This window comes from Pongo abelii, chromosome 13 (assembly GCF_028885655.2).
Source record: "Pongo abelii isolate AG06213 chromosome 13, NHGRI_mPonAbe1-v2.0_pri, whole genome shotgun sequence".
NCBI classification, from domain to species: domain Eukaryota; kingdom Metazoa; phylum Chordata; class Mammalia; order Primates; family Hominidae; genus Pongo; species Pongo abelii.
Window position 1 is genome coordinate 109,437,799 of NC_071998.2, and position 21,736 is coordinate 109,459,534.

Here is a 21,736-nt window from a genome sequence, read left to right on the forward strand (position 1 = left end):
TGTGTGTGTGTGTGAGAGAGAGAGAGAAAGAGAGAGAGAGAGGGAGAGAGAGAGAGACAGAGAGACAGAGAGAACAAGAATTATAGAGGGAGATACAAAGGCTGAAAGGGTAGAACGGCTATATAATAACTTATCATCCAAACTTCAGTAGTAAAAAAGAAGGAAATTAATAGTGGCATGAAGCCAACAGAGGAAAACAAGATTTTCCTGAGCAAATTGGGCTATGTGGTCAGTAACTAAAATGCCTCTTTAAATTATATTTAACTTAATTCCTACTTCCCATGTATCGCTTGTTAATTGAGGCTCTTGGTGGATCTGTTGCAAGACAGAGGGACTGTAGGGTAGGGTACAGTGTATAGTGTAGGGGATATGTTGGAGGAAAGGAAAAATGTGAGCTTGGGGCTTAGAATTGTTTTCCAAGAAATAAAGCCCGTAAGTCTAGTGAAGTTGTTTGATAGGAAACCATTTTGTGGTCTCTACAATAACCAGTTATTCCCACACACTCTTTCATTATGTTTTAGAACAACATTGTGAGTTAAGCATTATTATCAGAATTTCAACCCTGATGAGGAAAAAAAAATATATGAATGCCTGGAAAGGCACTCTGAGGATAAGTTAAGGTAGGCTCAATTCTGCAATGAAGCTTTATTCTGCCACCAAAATCAGTCTCTAATCCGTACACATCTTTATCATACCATTCTCATCATTCCTTCTGCTCCACATTATTTCTGCTCTCCCGGTCCCATTCTCCATTTCCTTCTGTGTTGCTCTATACTTCCCAGAGGAAGAGCAACTGCAACCTCACCCTGCTTCTCCTCCCTTTAAAGCCCTCCAGAGCCCACGAAAGAAGCCTACTCATAACTTAAAAGTCCACCTTGTCCAGCTCTTTGCTTTTTGTCCTCTACCTGAGTCATCGTTTATTAGTCATTTCCTATTCCCTATCTATACTAAACTTTAGCGCATTTGGTAAATTAACCAAATATCTATAATTACTTGTTTCCTGTTAGGCTTGCCTTCTATTCTTGAGGGTAGGATCTATCTCAGACTTTTCTTTTTACCATTTTATTACCCCAGAGCCCAGCCCTGTTATAGACATAATGATAGGGTTTTAATTATTTTTTTGAGTGCATGAAGAAATGAACTCAGGTGGCCGTAGTAAAAAGATTTGAATTAGTTATAGGAAAATAGAGGCAAATATTATTAGCCAGTACCAAAGTGACCATAGTTATATGCAGCAGAGACAAGTTCATCTCCCAAACGTGTCTTTTTAAAAAATAATTACTTGTCATCACTTCCATGTAAGAGATGAAAAGTGCTAAGAATGAGCTGCAAGGTGTAGTTCACAAAGCCTTTCCTGTCAGGCTGAGAGGAGGGACAAGACGTCCACCTCTTTATCTGCAGAACCCGGCATAGTGCCTGGCACAGCACAACACTCATGAGTAGTAGTATTTAGCAGAGAAAGACTAGATGTACTAATACATTCAACCATTTGCTATTATATTTCAGCCCATGTACAAGTTCCAGGTCAATGACATATCCATATAATCTTGGCTTAAAATAGTTCCTTAATATTATTTTTAGCCTGAACATCCTTGCTTTAAATGAAATTGTACTCAGGAAGCTTAATATATAAAACAAAGGAAAGAAGTACTACTCTGTTTGAGATAAGGGATTAGGGCAGGTGTCTGACCACCAAACACCCTCTTAATTTCCTGAAGTTCTTGAGGTAATTCCTTGAGCAAAGTTTGAAAACAGTTGTTAAGAGGACAGAGTACAGAACAGTTTCAATTTGCAGACAGAGCTGATTAGTTGGGGCCTGGAAGTCATCAGTCCTGATGCCAAAATTGGAATATAATCAAAATCTATGGGCAAGCCTTCTATCCATTCATCTATTTATTCGTCTATCTATCCATCCATCCATTATTCTATTTCATCATCTGTAAAGTAAGTTTAATAATCTTTTCTATCTTGATAAAATAGAACCTTTAAACTACTAAAAGTTGTCTAAAATAATGAATAAGTGAAGGTATTCTAGATTAACTCCTGCTTCTGTATTTATAAGAGAAATTCTTGATTCTATCTATATGTTCTATCTGTATCAAGCTTTAAAGTTGTGAATATATTCATAACTTCCAAAATGCTGGAAATGTTTAAGAAAGCAATTAATACAGAGATGAAGGTCTCCATGATGATCAAGAAATAGAATCTCTAAGTTCAAATGACAAAACTGGGATTTAGAACCATACTCTCTAGTTCAGTAGCCACTAGGCACATGTGGCTATTAAGCATTGTAAATGTATCTAATATGACTGACACTAAATCTTCAATTCTATTTAATTTTCAGTAATTTATATTTAAATTTAATAGCCACATGATGCTAATAACTGTCATGTTGGACAAGAAAATATAGAATAGTCCCACCCATCGTGGAAAGTTGTATTGAATATTGCTATTCTAGGAGAGTAAATTACTTTTTAAAATATTGTAGAATAGCATAAAGATAAAAATTCAGTTCAGTCTTATACTAAATATGAAACTCTTTACAATGGATGATTGGCTGGGAATCAACAGACCTAGTGTTAAATGCCATCTCTGCCAATTTCCAATAATAATTTATAGGAAAAGTCAAATTGATTCTCAATTTTTTTAACTACCAAGTAGAAATATGATACAAAATGACATTACATGTAAACTAATTATTACTTACTTATAACAATATATAATACTTCTACACTTAGGTAATACTGAATAACAAACTACCATAAAACTTAATAGCTTACAACAGCAATGATCTTCGAACTCTTATGACACTATGTATCAGCCAGGTGGCTCTGCTGATCAGGGCAAAGCAAAGCTGATTAGCTGGGCTGTTCATATGTCTGGATCAGCTATGAACTGACCTGGAAAGGCTGCAGCTAAGACAATTGGGGTGACTTGGCTCTACACTCCCTGTCTTATCCTACAGCAAGATAGACCTGGAAATGTTTATGGAGATGAAAGGGCAGCAAGAGAAGAAAGAGCAAAAGTGAAACTGTTTGGCATTTTTACAAGTCCGTTTGTCAAGTCCTTTAACATCCTGTTGACCAAAGCAAGGCATAGGGCTAAATGGTGACCATGCCCACATGAGAGTCTGTTTAGTGAGAGGAACCTCAAAGTTAGAGCACAGAGGGTGAAACCTGGCACATTTAATGAATTCAATATAAAAGTGTTTAATAGCGATACTTAATTTTTACTTACATGGAAAATAATATCCAAGTCAAGTAGTTATTTTGAATACAAGTTTAAGTTATTATTTGATAATATTTTATAGTTCTTTCAAATAAAGCATGTTATATTACTTTGCAAGTTTTAAAGCTAATATAAGGCCCCAGATCATTTGAGTCATACTTCCTAGAAAGGAACTATGCAAAGATAAATGGATGCAATGATTACCTTGGATCCAATGTCCTCCAGCAAAGTGAACAATATAAAGGGAGCATATGAAACGGGAAAGAGACAAGTGGACTGGTCTCAGCTTAAGTACTAACTGTGAAAACTAAAATCTCAAAATTCATTTTGTCTTTCTAGTCTCAGTCAATTAACCTGTGTAATAAGTGTTTTGGCAGGAAGGACATATTTGGGGAATCCTTGCTGTCCCTCATCCTTCCTATGTCAGTAATAGCCATCGTTAATTGGTCAGAACACACTGTTCCTCCCTTGTGGTAGCTTCAGAACCCGCCCTAACAGAATACTTCAGATAGCCGTCAACAACCAAATAGTGACTGGCCTTAATATTGTGTAGGATGTAGATCTTGGTGTGTGTTTTTGTAAGTTTGCTTTGCTTTTGTTTTATTTTTTGATGTAAAAAGCCAATTATTTCTTAATGTCTGTTTCACATGACTCATGCGTTCCTGTCTATTATCTTGGTAAATATCTAGTTCAAGGTTTGTAACAATTTATTCCTGAAGCATTATAAAGATTTCCCTAATAGTTTCCCTGCCTCCAGTCTCTGCCCTCACCATAATTACAATGGGATATTTCAAAAACTTAACAAGCTTGTAGCATGATGTTATTATTAACCTATTAATAGCAAAGTCACAAAATCAGTCATGTAAGTATGGCAAGCAGCAAAAATGTACTTCTTTATTTTCGACATAAGCAGTTAGATTGTTAGCATGATCTGTAAACTATGTATAATCTAGTCCCTGCCTACCTAACCATCATTTCGCTTGCCTTCCTCTCTCTCTCTGCCCTCTAACCACACAGTCCTTGTTTTAGATCCTCAGTTATGGTCCACACTCCTACTATCAGCACATAGAAGGTTTCCAGAAAATATTTGTGAAATAAATAAGTAATGAGCTACCATCCAGAGTAACTAAATGGCCAATGTCAAGTAAATGTGCTTACTAATGACAGAGACTAGACCTAAATCAGCTTTTCTAATCTGATGTCCAGTATATATGTTTGAGTGAGTGCATTTATCAAAACACAATGCTGCCTTTCTGAATATTAATTTATTATTTTAAAGAAGGAAAGGGTGATAGACTGGATAAAGAAAATGTGGCATAGATACACCATGGAATACTATGCAGCCATAAAAAAGAGATGAGTTCATGTCCTTTGCAAGGGCATGGATGAAGCTAGAAACCATCATTCTCAGCAAACTAACACAGGAACAGAAAACCAAACACCACATGTTCTCACCCATAAGTGGGAGTTGAACAATGAGAACACATGGACACAGGGAGGGGAACATCACACACCAGGGCCTGTTGGCAGGTGGGGGGCTAGGGGAGGGATAGCATTAGGAGAAATACCTAATGTAGATGACAGATTGATGGGTGCAGCAAACCACTATGGCACGTGTATAACTATGTAACAAACCTGCACGTTCTGCACATGTATCCCAGAACTTAAACTATAATAATAAAAAAATCACAACATTGCCTTTCTGAATATTAATTCATTATTTTAAAGAAGGAAAGAGTGAAAAGAAGGAGAGAAGAAAGGAAGGAAAGAAGAAAGAAAAAGGAGAGAAAAAATACATTTAAAAAAAGAAGGGAGAAAAAGATAAAAAGAGAGAGAAAGAGAAAGAAAGACTTACAGAATTACAAGGACAAGTCATCTCTCTTGTAGTTCCCTTTAATGGTATCATCAGTGTTTGACCAAGACTAATAAAGCTTCACTTTGAAAGGAAATACATAAACTGGGATTAAACTGAAATGAGAAGTGTTAATAATCACCAATGATTTCCAAGTAGTCTTAAATGGAAGGCACTTTGGTTTCCGAGCTGAAGGTTATTCTTGAAGACTTCCAACCAACTCAAAGAAAAGACAGCCAACGTTTTGTAAACTCTTCTTTATTTGATGCGTACTGACACCTGTTGGTGTCATTTGTTGGTATTTGACACCTGTAACTTATTTTATACACACAAGAACTTAAATGGTAAATACTTGTATTATGTTAATTTTATAGGTGGGAAAAATTAAGACATAGATAAGTTATATTAATAAGTGGAGAAATACTCTTCCCCAGTCCTCATGTGAAAAAAATAATTGTAGTATACATTGTTAGCGAGAATATAGAGAAAGGGTACTCACATATATTGATGAAGGGTCATAATTTTATACAACCTTTCTATAGGACAATTTGGCAGTAGAGATCAAAATTGCAAATGGCTTATCGTCTGGGTGCAGTGGCTCACACCTAGAATCCCAGCACTTTGGAAGACCAAGGTGGGAGGATCAAAGCTTTGTAGTACAATGTTTAAAGATTGATGCCATTTCTTTTTATAAGTCAAATATCTGTGATTATAATTATCTAACAGAAAAACATTAAATTATATAATATAAAAATGATAAGTGATACACAGAAACACTCCTATACAATGGATCAGGATGGAGTGAGAGGTGACTATGACATAAAAATTTTACATAGTATTGATTGATTTTTTGAATCTTATTTTTCAGGAAACATCATATATTACTTCTATAATTTAAAAAAAAATAGGGAGAACATTCAGATTTCACCAATTTTAACCATAGTTTGTGGCCCTGACATTCAAAGCCTTCAAGTAGAAGGGGTCGTAGATAGAATGTAGCCCACTTGTGGTCACACAGAAAATTTTGTATCCACAATGCAACAGATGATACTCAATCCTTTAATTGGATCCACTGAGTAACAGGCATTTCTTTCCATCATTCATTCAGTTGTTCATTAATTGAGCAAAAGTATTTGCGTACCTGCTCTGTGTCCTTTTCATGCCTTTTCCAGATCTAATATTCCATAATCATATTTTTACTTACATTAAAATGGCATAAGAGTAGGTTACTAGTATATTAAGACAAAAAGGGTAATATGTTTGGAAGAGTTTATGGTGTTTAAAAGAAAATAGAACATATTTAATTTAATATTTATGGAAATATGTAAAAGATCTAAATAAAAGTTGGAAAAACTAATACTCTCCTTTCTGTAGTTTTGGTTTTGTGTATACTTTTAATGTCTAATCTTCCAAATATAATTTTCTGGTGGAATTTATTACTTTTGCATCCCCAGAACCCAGCAACTTTCTTGTCATAGAGTAAATACTCCACATAAACTAGTTAAATTAATTGCCTTATTAAAAATAAGTGAGATAAATGTAAAACATTTTCAAAAGCATAATATGTTACATAGGAGGCTCCACTTTCTGGTGAAAAGACCTCTGAGCTTGGAGTCAGCCTTTTTGGGTTAAAAACCATCCTCTGCCTTTTATTAGTTGCTTAACCCTCTGAAAGTCACTCAGTGTCTCTGAACATGGATGTCCTTTGCAGTAATCAGTGGGTCTACATATTTTTTTGAAATAGTTTACATAGCTACTTTCAGAATCAAACGGGATAATGGACTCTGTGGGTTTTAAGGGTCTTTGAGTTTACTATAAATGTTAGCAATTATTAGTGCTACATATGCAAATAAATTAATTCATCCATCACTCCCTCAGCTAGATTACTGTAGCACGATGTTAGTACTTGCTTATAGCTTATTCATAAGGGTCATGGCTAGTCCATGAAGCTGAGCTCTGTGAAAGGAAAGGCTCTGTTTTCTACAGTTTGAATCCACAAAACATAGACATATTATTTTTTAAAAAAGAGTTTATTTACCAGGCATATGATAAAAACATTACTTTAATATTTCTTAATGAAAATTAAGGAAATGTTATTTGATCTATAATGATTTGAGTAATTAAAGTGATATATGTTTTACTATTATCATTATCATTATGACAAAAGTGGAAAAACCCCTATAAGTAAAAGAAAAACAAACAAAACCAGGAAAACAAATGCCCATAATACCACTTTTATAAATAGTTTATCTTAAATTTTTAGGGTGTAGCGTTTCAGGCCTTTCTCTGAGCATTTTTGGAGGCTTGAACTGCAGAATGAGAGTCATCTATGAGGTGCTTATAACACTGAACTGCTTACATAACAGTTCTAATCTTGGTGATTTACTCATGTTCAAAATGGGAATAATTGTACCTCAGGAAGTGATTGATGGTTAAGAAATTAGCACATGTCAATTGTTTAGTACAATACATATTGTTTCCTATATTCTGAGCATCTTCAAATGTCAGTGAATATACTTATCCAATACTGTATTAAATGATGACATATTCCAATAGAATTTATCTAAATGGATGTGCAGACACTGTGAGACACCTCTCAGTCCTCCCGTTTTCAGTTTTTTCTACTTTCTCTCTGCTGGCTGATTTCTCAGCCATATTTTGCCTTAAGTCTCCACTTACAGAACTACTGCTTCCCAATGACTCTTCTCCAGTTCAGATTCCATTTTACTCTGCCTCTCCTTACAACATACCTACAAGGATAGCAAACTCCAGGCCAAGCACTTACGCTCACCAAGACAAATCTGACTGCTGGCATGGTCCTTTGGGCGGCCATCACTTCTACCCTATTGAGCTAATAAGATAGACAGCAAAGGGCCAATATTCATTTGGCTCCAATTCTTTGAGATATCTCAGTGTTCTACCCGGGAAGGGAGTATAAGGAAGCAAGAAATTCAATATTCCAGTAGAAACTCTCACCTTAAAGTCCTCCAGAACAGCGTGTTTCTGATAGGGGTCCGATGTTGTTGGTTGTACAGGCTGCAAGGAGATGTGTTCTATATACACTTACAAGTTCTGGTTTAAGTCCCGAGAAGCTGTTACTCAAAAGAGTGGTTGCACTTAAGAGGACGACATATTCCGGTTCTAAAATTAGTGCACAAATCTGGAGTTAGTATAGATGGGTGTGATTCCAGCCCTTGTAGCTTACTATCTCTGTTATCCTGTGAGAGTTTGTTAACTTCTCTAAGCCATAGTTTGTTCAATTATAACATGGTTCTAATAAGAATACCTACTATACTTACTTTGGGGGCTATTGTGAAAAGAAGGATAAAATCATGTATATGATGTGATTATACATTTTGATACTTAAAATATGCCAGTTTCCTTAATCTTCTAGTGGCAACATATTGCTTTGTTTGGTTTGGTTTTTAAGAATAGGCTGTCCCCACAGAGAATTCACCCAGTTTGGATTGTTCATTAAAATATTTTCGCTATAGGTTGAAGCATGACCTCATCACATCCAATTGGTGTGTTCTATCTTCTGGGCTACTGTGACTGAGGTCCACTGGACTGATTTTGGATCAACCTACCTCAGGATGGCTATTAAAACCATTAGGGAAAAAATGCTTTCTTGTCATTGGAGCTTCTCTGGACAGTAGCATGTGACCCTGTAATTGCCATGAACACCATTTATAGGGACCCTACCTTGAGTGAAGCCAGCTCAGAGAAAGACACTGCTGAGTGCTGGAGATGACATTGAAACCTTTGTTCAAAAAAACAAAATCAGTTACACAAATCAATAATTTCCCTTTTGTTCTTAAAGAAAAATGTGTGTTGTTTTCTGTCACTTGTAACTAAGGGAATAAAACTAATAGAGATATTATTTTGCCATTTTTAGATAAACAAAATAAGTCTAAAAGAAATTAGGTTACTGGCCCGATGCTTAGAGCTAGAAAGTGGAACATCTACTCAGTTCAGCATGCAGTTTCTAAAGCCTAGAGTATTGGGTTCAAGCACTTTAGGGTTTCATTACTCATTAGCTATAGGACCTGGGGCAAGGTGCTTACATTCTCTGAGTTGCAGTTTCTTTGTCTATACAGCAAGGATCATGGACCCTAGCTTATAGGCTTGTGCTCTGTTATATATCCTTTAGAACCTAGAAGCATTAAATAATTTTTAGCCCTAATAACAATAACAACAATAATAACAATAGCTAAGAGTTACGTGTGTGAGAGTTATAATAATCCCAATTATGCAATGATATCTAACATCATTTGGGATCCAAATATAGGGCTCTGATATTTAATCTTGTACTTTTTCCACTATGACTACTTTATTAGGATGTATGATACAAAGGGGTCAAAGAGGTATGAGTCATTGCATCCCAATGGGATAAAAAATGAAGAGTTGAAGCCTAAGTGACAAGACTTTTGTTGCTATCATCCAGGCCTGAGATTCTGGGAATTACAACTAGGTGGTGGCAGTGGGAATGGAGTAAAGCAAGGGAAGAGGCTCTCCAGGCTTTTGAAGCCTCACTGGTCTGCTGGCAGCCATTTGGAAACACTGCCATAAATTTCCCTGTGCTTCAGCACCACTGGCCTGACCAACTCCCTGGAGAGCTCATCTACTCCCCACTTACGTGGATTCCTCTGAGGGCATAGTGGCAGCATGGAGTGGCAGAGACACCACCTTAAATCACCAGCTTCATGCTCCAGCCCAGCTGCTCGCCTATTTCAGAGGCAGCTTGAAACACTGCATCACTGTCTCTGAGCAGCTTGGGGGATAATGGATGGCATGGACTTACTCAGGCAGCTGCTGGGATCTGTGTTTGTTTCTTCTCAGTGGGAGCTGGGTTCTCCTGGTGATATCTCATTCCTTAAGAAAAGAAGAGTCACTCTGACAGCAATTCCATAAAAAAAAGAGGTGGGACCTGAATGATGAATCTCAAATGATCATGAACCTCTGATTGTGCTCTTCTATCTGAAACTGGAATCCAAGATTTATTATAATTAGTACAGGTAGTGTTTAGGAGCCTAGGGTCTGTGGTCAGACAGACTTAAGCTTAAATCCCATCTCTGCTGCTTACTAACTCTAGCGATCTTGGAAAGTATTAATCATCTATACTTTGTTCTTCTGCTATCTAGTTTTCAACATTTGTAGCAGTTAACTTTGCCACAGTAATTGTACCTATTAATCCAACCCAAAATGCTGTGGCTAAGACAAAAATCACTTATTTTCATAATCACAGGGCATTGGCTGATTGAGGCTGGGCTTCACTGGAGTTGAACTCTTCACAGGCTGCAGAATTGGAGGTAGCTCTGCTTCACCCTGTTGGTGGTTGTCTGGGTTGGCTCTGCAGCACTTGTCTCATCTTCCTAGGATTAGCATGTTAACTGGGACTCATTTTTCCTCTGGGATGACAAAGGCAAAAGAGATTATGTGAAAACATGAAGCTTCTTCAGCCCAAGGAACAGGTACACTTTTACAATTGCCCTACATATTTAGCCACAGAAAATCAGATGTCCAAACCTCGAAGTCAAGAATACAGGGAGAGAAACTTATCCCAGGAGGAGCCTATGGTAAGAGTAGGGATGCAGGGGAGGGGTGAAGAATTGAGCCAACATAACTCTGGATTATTGAGATGATTCCATAAGATAGGCATATAAAATGCTTGCTTGATACACTCCTTGGCAAATAGTAGGGCACTTACTACATGACACTCAAATTATTTATTGTCTATTTTGCTAGTCTATAAACTCAATAATGTAAACTCTGTGTTGGTCATTTGACTTGTTGCTGTCAAATTCGTTCCTTACCATTCTCTTTCTTTGCTCTGAATCACCAGAGAATGACATTACAACATTTTCCTTTTTTTTTTTTTTTTTTCTGAGATGGAGTCTCACTCTATTGCCCAGGCTGGAGTGCAGTGGCACAATCTCAGCTCACTGCAACCTCCACCTCCCGGTTCAAGCGATCCTCCCGCCTCAGCCTCCAGAGTAGCTGGGATTACAGGCATGCACCACCACGCCTGGCTAATTTTTGTATTTTTAGTAGAGATGGAGTTTCACCATGTTGGCCAGGCTGGTCTCAAACTCCTTAGGTGATCCACCTGCCTTTGCCTCCCAAAGTGCTGGGATTATAGGCGTGAACCACTGTGCCTGGCCACATTACAACATTTTCTAAGAGCCCTTGCTCTTTGGCCTCCTGGCAGATTTGCCAATAAGAAGGGTTGATTGACAACTGGAGGGCAGAAGAAGGGGAAACCTTGGAGTAGATTCCCCTTGTTCTCTCTCTGACTTGGATGGCTCCCACAGTGTCTTCATCTCCTCTCTGGCTCCACCTCCCAATGGGCTGGCACCAGCGTCATTTCAGCTCTCGGCTCTGGCAACTTCACCTCCTCTCATTTTACCTCCAGCCCTAGAAGTGATGGTGGCTTTCTTTCCTTAGAATCGTTAGATTGACTCCAATTCCCTTATTTGAATTTTTAGATTTCCCCTCCACCCCCCCATCTGTTTGACCAATTAAATTCAATTCCCTCCATCTGTAAGACTCAGAAGTATTTCTATTTTATTGACCAGTCTCTGGTTATATTACTTTTCTACTGTTGCATAACAAGTTACCACAAACTTAGAGGCTTAGAGCAATACTATTTTTTATCACTCAGTTTCTGCTGGTGAAAAATCTAGATGGGCTTTGCTGGGTATTCTCCTCTAGGTCTGAGAAGAATAAAATCAAGGTGTTTGCTGGACTTGGCTCTTATTTGACAGCTCTGGAAAAGAATCTATGTTCAAGCTCATTCATATTGCTGAATTCACATATTTTCTCAATGGGATAAGGCTGAGATCCTCATTTCCTTGCTGATGTCTGCTTTGTGATGTTAGAGGCTTCTCACACTCTTTCTCACACAGTTTCCCCTTCCATTCTCAAAGCAACAACCACACGTTGAGTCTCTCATGCTCTAAATCTCTCTGACCCTACTTCTACCACCACTGGGAGAAAGCACTCTGCTTTTAGGGATTCATATGATTATGTCAGGGCTGCCCAGATAATACAAGATGATCTATTTTAAAGTAAGCTATGCCATGTAACATAATTATGGGAGTGATGATATGTCACCATAATCACACGTGCCAGGGTAAGGCTAGAACAGGGCATCTCTGGGTGGCCATTATAGAAATCAGCCTATCCCACTGACAAATACAAGAAGGGACTCAATTTTTCTTATTCACAATAATATTTCAGAGTATACTGTATAGCTCTGTCTGTGTTCTAAGTAGCTACGGTAAATTATGAATAGATAAATGGATATTTCCAAAAGAGTGTCTGAGCCTTTCCAAGGCTTGTAAAATCCAACACATTATATATATATATATATATAGTTTTGTCAGAGGACCTGAATTATACAACCTAATATGACATCTGAAACTCACTTGAATTAAGATAATAATTAAATTTAAAATCATATCTCAAAAGATCTCAGAAAGTTGGAAAAAACTTGCTTTAAAACAAATTTAAAAGGGATGAATATAAATTCCTGAATTTAGATTCCTAAAATATCTTTACATACAAGGAAATAAACCCTACCAGTTGCACATATAAAAAATTAGTTCTCAAGTTCAATGGGTATCAGCAGTATAAAATAACTGCTCTCAAAACTATTTAAGGTTAAATTAAAGAAGTATAATGTTAGGCTCCAGGCAGGAGATAGCTTTGCTTTATGCATTCTGGCAAAACCATGCCAGGTTTCAGATAGTGCAATTTAAAGGGGATTTGGACAAATATAAACAGATCAAGAGAAGAAAAATCATGTTATGTGTGGTCTCCAAATTATGCCATGTGAGGGAATTTAGTCTGAAATGACTAGACTCAGGGGACAAACAAGAAATATGTGAATTATCAGGACATGAACTGGGTCAGATGACTCAGTGTAAAAACTATCCTAAAGCTGGTGGAGGGGAAATACAGACTGACTGCTTAATAGGCACAGATTTCCTTTTGGGTTGATGGAAAATTCTGAAAATAGATAGGGATGATAGTTGCACAACATTGTGAATGTGTTTAATGCCACTGAAATATATACTTTAAAACTGTAAAAGTCATTTCTGTTGTGTATACTTTATTGCAGTTAAAAAATGGTTAAATGATAAATTTGACAATAGGTGCATTTTGCCAAAATAAAAATTAGTGTAACTACCTCAGTAAGGCTGCTCAAATCTGACTCTGCATCAGAACCACCTGGAAAGACTTTTACAAATATGTATCTGACACTTTACACTGCAGAGTCCTATTCAGAAAATTAAGGGTGATGGTTAATAATCCATCTATTTATCAGCTATTGATTGAATGCTTGATTTGCTCCTGACACTCTGCTGTCACTGGCCTGGAACAAGGACCAGCATTTGGGAACCATTAACCTGGAAGCTTAAGTTATTCCTATTAATGCAGACATTCAGGCAGTGACATTGGAACTGCAATTCTGTATTAAAAAGTGATGAGTCCAGAGACCTATTTTTTCTTGTCCAACTCTCAAAAGTATTTGAATTGATAACATTGCAAGAAATCAATCACAAGTTTATTGTATATCTTGACTCCAATAAAAAAAATAAAATATTCTTCTATTTTTTCTTTGTGCAAATAATAACACGCCAAATTGATCTCAGGTTTCAGAGGAAACAGACATGATCATTTTCCAAATTCTCTACTTGTAATGCTTAAGCGACTAATAAGGAGTGATCACACAGTGATTTACAGCATGGGTTGTTTGTACGTGGGTTCAAACACTGGTCCTAGCTTTTATTAATACTATCTCTGTGAACTACGTCACGGCTTTTTTGTTTGTTTGTTTATTTGTTTTTCATCTCCTTGTACTATGTCAGTTTTCCTGAAACAGACCCAGATTCTGAGATTTGTAACAAAAGCCACAGCTGATCCTGTGAGAACTTCTGGGGCTGGATGTTGCATGTTCCTGTCTCAAGGGCAAGGGCCTGAGACTTCATAAGCTACAATTGCCATCACTGAATGTGAGCTCCCTCTGGGGAGGGAGTGTGGCTCTGGGTGTGGTCAATTGTCTTTATCCAATGATGCCTCCTGGAGAGGGACTGAGCTAAGAGTCCTCAGCAACTAAATCTCCCAGCAATTGGGAGAACAGGGGCTCAATCCTGAAGTGGGGAGGAAGAAGTTTGAGTGGAACCACAGCATCAACTGTAATCTCTAAGTCTCAGTTACCTCATAAAATGATTGTGCTGTTTAAATAAGATAATGCATGCATAGTTCTTATCATAGTGCCTGTCTTATGGAGACTGTTCAAAAATGATACATGCGGTGGAGAGAATTCTAAGATGATCTCCAAAATCTCCTCATTTTTGTATAATCCCTTCTGCTTTTTATTGTGGGTAGAGCCTGTGAATATGAGGAGATATTGCTGTGGTGATAATGCTGCATTAGACAGCAAAAGGGAGGTTTTCCCAGGTGGGTCTGATCTAATCAGATAAGTCCTTTAAAAGCAGAGAGTTTTTCTGGTCATTGCAGAAGAGGAAGCCAGAGAGATGTGCTTGGCTGGCCTGGAAGAAGGCAGGCATCAGTCTTGTATGCTACCTATGGAGGAAGCCATGTGGCAAAATCCTGAGACTGGCCCCTAAGAGTAGAGAGTGGTTCCCATTTGAAAGCTGGCAAGAAAATAAGAACCTCAGTCTTACAGACACAAGAAAGAAAGTCTGCCAATGCCCAGCAAGCTTGGAAGAGGACCACAAAACTCTGGTGATAACCATAGCCCTAGAAAATGCCTTGAATTCAGCCTGGTGAAGAATCCAGTCACTCTATACCTGGGCTTTGGACCTATAGAAACTCTTAAGACAACAAATTTAAAGCCACTAAAGCCACTAAATTTGTAGTACCTTGTAATGTAGCAATTAAAAACTAAGATAGTTTATTATTATTACTACCACTACTTTTATTATTACTATCAATAAACTTTGTCTTAGACTCTCTGGCAACGTTTTGTATCCAAGGTTAAATCCTCCAGATCTTTCCCAGAGCAAGTAATCAAGACAATGGAGGAAGCATCAATGATTGAGCTCTGAAGTGTTATCTTTAAGGTTGCCTCTTTTGTCTTCTGTGAAATTTTGTATTAGACCAGGCTAAGGGCAGACAATAGTTGAGACAAGATGTAACTTAAAACCCTGACTTGCCAAAGCAAGTCTCATTTATTCTTGTTGTCATAACAGAGTTAATAATCGCATCCTCTTTAGCTTTAATAATATCACAGGTGAAATGATAAATTATACAGTCACCTCCCAGCTCATCGACACAGTTCTAACTGCAGCCAAATTGGAAAAACTCCTTTCTCTCTTTTTCAGCAATCAATTGATCAGTCAACCCTTATTGAATATTCAGTGTGTGCTAGATGATGTGGGCATAGCAATGAGCAACACAAGATTGATACCACCATTCCCTGTCCCCTGACACACACACACACACACACACACACACACACACAGCGAAAGAGAGAGACAGAGAGAGAGAGAGATCTTTCCTGGAGTTTAAAGTCTAATGAGAAATATAGACACTTGGACAATATTACACTATACTCTACATTTTATGGTTGAGAGAGATGGGGGCTATGGGAGCACTGAAAAGGGAGAAGAAGTTTGGACTTGGGGAATCACAGGTTTCTCAAAGAATAGTACAGAAGAGTGGGTCAGACAAAGAAAACGGAGGAAGACATCTTTTAAATGATGCTAACGGTTTGGACATTTTTGTAAAGGAAAAGTTGAGATGTTGACGTGTTTAAAACACGGTAATTAATGTTTCATTGTTTTTCTACATTCGTGACTTTATGTATGTCCTACCTACCAACTGAGATGCCTCATACCTGGCTTTGCCTATCAATACCCACTTCCACTTCTTAAATTACACCCGTGATAATTTTATTTCCTGTTGCATGTGAACACATCTTATCTGAGTCTCTATTTTGACATTACATACTAACTTTTTATTTCAGTTACCTAGATGCATATTTTATTTTTCCTAGGTAAGACTTGACTATCAGCTCATTGAGAATGGTGATCATGCCTATTAGAGGTTTTTTCATGTATTAAATTTGCAAGTTTTATTTAAAAATCCACATTCATAATTTAACATATGTATTAGGTGTTTACTATTTGTGCCAGGTACTTGGAGACTTCGAAGTAGAGCAAAATCTTCCTCCTAGTCTCAGGAGCTCACACTGCAGTGGGTGAGATAGTCAAGACAAATAAGAACAAGGAAGAGACATGGGTGTTTTAAAACATAGGTTTTATTGTTTTTCAGGTATTCAGGCTTCTCCTGATCTGTTGGAGATCAGAAGAAGCCTAGCACTGAAAAGACAATTTGTTACTTATAGTTCCCAAGAGGTAGGAGAATGCCACACCACGCAAGAAGGTCACATGGAGAAGTATCAGAGTTGGGCAGGAAGCAAGAGGAATATGAAAAGAATGTAAGAGATTTTATTGTGATTTTCCTAGGAAGGACCAGGTGAGGACTAGGCTTATGATTGCCTAGTTTGAATAATTTCAGTGAGCTCTGGGGTGTAGGAGCTGTCCTGAGTTGCCTGGTACCTGGACCTAGGGTGATTAGGTTAGAGGAATATTGACCTGGAGTGTAAGAGCCAGATAGAGGAGGTATGTGGAGGGGCAAGGGACTGATGGGCTCCTGGCTAATTTGCATATGAAAAGTATGCTTACTGGTAGATTGTTCACTCTCTTTAGGAATTTTCCAGTTCTCAAAGTGGGATTTCTTCCATGGTCAGTAAGACTCCAGATTTGAAAACATCGGATGAAAAACACATGCTTAACCCATTGAGCAAGAAACTATAAGAAATCACATGTATCCTAAAACTTAAAGTATAATAATAATAATAAAAAAAGAAGAAGAAAAAAAAAAGAAATCAGAGAGATAGTCTGTAATTCTGAATGAAATTAACATGTTATGAGAACAGCCCAGGATTAAAACTTGATTTCAGGCATCATTCTGCCACTGAACAGGTATGTGACGGTTGCGCAAGTCACCTCATTTCTCAAAGTTTCAGTTTCCCAGCATGAAAAATAAGAGCACTGGATAAGTGGTTCACTGACTGCACTCGCCACAATCTCAATAGAGACCTTAGGAGGGCCCAGGGGGGCCAGCCAAGAAGACTGGGCTTTTAGGCTTCTACCCCAGCTTCAATCAAAGCACCAATACCTGTTTCCACTTCACATGCCGGAACCAAGGATTCCTGAGTGTGAGCGCACGCATGCATCCCCTTTCCCCCAATACAGACCCAAATCTGAGAACAATTTGAGGAGGTGATAGCTCTTTTCTTTTCTCCTTCTTCCCTCTCCTTCCATTGTTTTTTTTCTTTTTAGGAAGTCATTCTGGGACTCTGGATAGAAGAAGAAAAGATAACCAGAGCTGGAGCAGATGGCCAGAGGTAAGCAAAATCCTCTGTGGTGGCCACAGCAAGCTCCAAGAGTCTCCTTATCAGTAAACTAACCACATGCCACAATTTGCCATGTGCGCAGGATTCTCAATGCTCTCTCTCTACATCTGTCTCTCATTATAGCTCCCAACCCCACCTTTTTGCACCATTCACACATTTCAGCCAGTAGTAATCGCCAGACCACAAATTCATGCACTGTAAATGATAACTGTCTGGCTCACCCTGGAGTAGACCATAGGAATGGATTGCTATGCGCTCACAGCAATGGAACAATTTACTAACCAACAAACCATTATTTCTCTTTTTTTTCAGCAACATCTTCAAAAGTTCTCCCCATTTTTCATTTCTATTTGTAGTGCCTGAGTTCATACCTCATTACCTCTCATCTGGAATATTTCAGTAGCCTTTGAGTAAGACTCTTTATCTTCCAAATCATCTTGCACATACCAGTAATGAAATGCTGACATTTCAAAGCAGCCTGGATCATGTTACTCCTCTCCTTAATACTATCTACTGGCTCGTTGTTTATATCACCATAAATTGCATAGAACCTGGATATTCTAAATATTTGCCTCAGTCTACCTCTTTACCCCTTCCCAACTTATGCCCCAGCTACACTGGATGCCACTGTCTCTCCTCTTTTTCTCTGACTTATCCAATTATCAGTTTTCCTCCTCTTTCCATGTCTTATAAATGTTGACTTTACCCATAAAACTGTTGCTGTTAGTCAAAATCAACTTATCCCATCCTAGAAGTTGATTGGTACTCCAGTTATTTTATTTTACGTTTTGCCACATCAGTTGGTCTCCTCGGAATATAAATGCTTTATTCATTGCTAAAATTAGTGTATTGTTTAGAGTGGAACTTAGCTTACAATTAGATTATTTTAAAAATAATTTAATAAAATTTGAGAATTTGTGTAATTTTTTTATTTCAGAGGCACTACTCTTTTTTTTTTTTTTTTTTTTTTTTTGAGATGGAGTCTCCCTCTGTCGCCCAGGCCGGAGTGAAGTGGTGCAATCTCAGCTCACTGCAAGCTCTGCCTCCCAGATTCACTTCATTCTCCTGCCTCAGCCTCCCCAGTAGCTGGGACTACAGGTGCCCCAGAGGCACTACTCTAATACCTTTACCCATTTCTCTATGACATTTCTAACCAAGTCGTCTATAATTGGATGGCTACTAAAAGGCCAACTTCTTCAAAATAAATCCTTTCCCCACAAACATATGGCAAGTAATAGAGTATCAACGTACTTTCTCTTCTGCATTCTCTCATAAACTCATTTCTATTTATTTGTGTATTTATTGAGATAGTATTTCACTCTGTTGCCCTGGCTGGAGTGCAATGGTGTGATCTTGACTCTGTAACCTCAACCTTTTGGGCTCAAGCAATCCTCCTACCTCAGCCTCCCAAGTAGCTGAAACGACAGGTGTGCAGCACTGCATCTGGCTATTTTTTGTTTGTCTTTTTGGTAGAGATGGTGTTTCACCATGTTACCCAGGCTGGTCTCTAACTCCTGAGCTCAGGTGATCCTCCCGTCTTGGCCTCCCAAAGTGCTGGGATTACATGCATGAGCCACAGTGCCCGGACTAACTCATTCTCTTTAGGCTTTTATTGTCACCAGCCTTCTGAAATGGTATGATCATCAACTATCATAAGTTATGTCCGATCATCATTTCTTCTCCTTTTATTCAAACTTTCAGAAACACTCAACAGAATCGGTCACTTTTTCTTTTTTAAAGAAACACTTTTTTTCTTATTTAGAAAAACATACTCTCCTGGGGTTAATCCTACTGCACTAGCTTTTCCTTCTCAGTTATCTTTGTCACTCTTTTTCAGCCTGACTGCTAATTTTTGGTTTGGCCTCTAAAATTATTTCTAGCCACCTCTGATCTCATATCTGAACTCTTTCTCTAGGTTAGCTTGTCCAGCCATTTGGCCCCATGGCTTCAATTACCATCTGTTTGCAGGTAACCACCATGTTTTTATCTTTGCTACAGGCTTCCTAGAGTACCATACTCCTGTATAAAATATCTTTTTAAATATATATTCTTGGAATTACCAAATGTAGAGATTTTGAGCTTTTTTCCCACTTCATGACCTGAAGTCTCACGAAATGTCATGAATTACCAAATGTAGAGATTTTGAGCCTTTTTCCACTTCATGACCTGCTTCTACCCTAGTCATTGTCCTTTTGATATGTGGCCTTCAGACACTAAAATCTAGAAGTTGTTCTTAATAATTTCACGCCTTAGAACCATTCTATCGTTAAAAATCGTTCTGTCACTAAATTCTGTCAACTGAACATCCAAAACAGTATTCCAAATTTGTTTACTTATAATTTTTACTACTATTGCCCTAGTTCAAGCCATTGTTATTTCTTAGGATTACTTTAATACTCCTTGTTCGTCTTATGACTTACACTCTTAGTCATAAGACCAAAACGGAGTGTTAAAGTAATCCTACACAGAAGTCTGTGTCATCTCTTTAAAACATACGTTAGATTATGTAATTTGCCTGCTTAAAATCTTCCAACTGTTTCCAATTGCATTCAAAACTAAATCAAAACTGTTCACTATGATCTGCAAGTAGATCATGAGACCCTTTAAATAATCAAGACCCTGATTATCTTCTCAGAATCACACACTCAGCTTTCCTTATGTTCCAGCAATGACTTTGTCACTCAAAAGTCTAATGTCATTGTCACTCAAAAGTCTAATGTCATTGTAGCCCTATGGCCTGTGTATTAACTTTTCCGTCCAACTAGAATCATTCCCCACCAGATATTTCATGGCTGTGCTTTCCTGTCATTTATAGCTAGGTGGCGTTCACAGTCACCCAATGTAAAGAATAGATTGCTTACTATCACAGCATCATATTTATCTTTTTTTCACAGCACTTATTACTATCTTAAATGTTTTATTTCCTTATTATTTCCAGTATCTCCTGATTAGAACATAAACCTTATAAAATCCGAGCCCCATGATTCTTACCGTTTCTGCCACTTAGAAGAGTGCCTTGCTTATTGTAGGTATTAGTTTGTTATTTATTAACTAAATAATTATAAACATGATTTTGAGAGCCATAGAAAGATAGATTTAAGTCTTAGCTGTTAGTTTTTCTGCTCTTGTGACCCTGGGAAACCCAATTTGACTTTTTGAGACTTGATTTCCACATCTATAAAATGAGGGCAGTGATATTTTTGTTTTGTTATAGTGAAGCTTAAATGAGAGTGTGCTGCTGAAATCCTTAATATGGTACCCCAAACTTAGAGAGTACATAATAATGATGATTCATATTCTTCTTAAGTATGATTATGAGTACCATTGTTATATTATCATTGTTACCTAAGCACTTACCATATTTACCTCATCATTATTTTCACTGCTAATCATTATTACCTCATCACTGTTTTCACTATTTTGGATTATGGATCATGTGCTTTAGGGTATGAATGTCACTTTCACAAGGGAATAAAACCATTGTCAACTATTAACTTACTATAATCTTACCTTACTATAATCCTCTCTCCAAAATCTCTTGTTTCTGAGTGGAAGAAAACTAAACTCTGGGCCAGGCGTGGTGGCTCATGCCTGTAATCCCAGCACTTTGGGAGGCCGAGGCAGGTGGATCACCTGACATCAGGAGTTGGAGATCAGTCTAGCCAACATGGTGAAACCCCCTCTCTACTAAAACTACAAAAAATTAGCCAGGTGTGGTGACAGGTGCCTTTAAGCCCAGCTACTCGGGAGGCTGAGGCAGGAGAATTGCTTGAACCCAGGAGGCAGAGGTTGCAGGGAGCCGAGATCTCACCATTGCACTCCAGCCTGGGCAACAAGACCGAAACTCTATCTCAGAAAAATGAAAAGAAAAAAAGAAAAATAAATAAATAAATAAAAAGAAAAGTAAGCTCAGAGTAATCAAAACATTTAACCCAGGCAAATCAAGATTTGAGAGGACTATAACCAGCTTTTTCTCTGCAGTCCATTTTGTTCTCAACAAGCTCCTGTTGATCCTAGAGGAAAGATCAAATGACCCCCATACGCTACAAATAACTCTAAAATTAGAGTGATTTCCATTATATCACTTAGACAGTTAGCTATTGAGGCAAGATAAACCACTGTAAAGCTTAATGCCTTAAAACAGAAATCATTCTGTTAGCTCAGGGTTCTATGGCCTAGTAATTTGGGCTGGACTCAAGTGGTTC

At 37.8% G+C, this 21,736-nt stretch overlaps 1 long non-coding RNA gene across 1 annotated transcript in view; it reads left to right on the plus strand.

Annotated features, from left to right (window-relative positions):
* The window catches only part of LOC134759759 (uncharacterized), a 33,432-nt gene that overhangs the window by 8,161 nt on the left and 3,535 nt on the right, over positions 1 to 21,736 (plus strand). Inside the window, exons 2-3 of the long non-coding RNA XR_010136475.1 lie at positions 17,458 to 17,522; positions 19,447 to 19,499. This is a non-coding gene — a long non-coding RNA (uncharacterized LOC134759759). The remainder of the gene's footprint in view (positions 1 to 17,457; positions 17,523 to 19,446; positions 19,500 to 21,736) is intronic.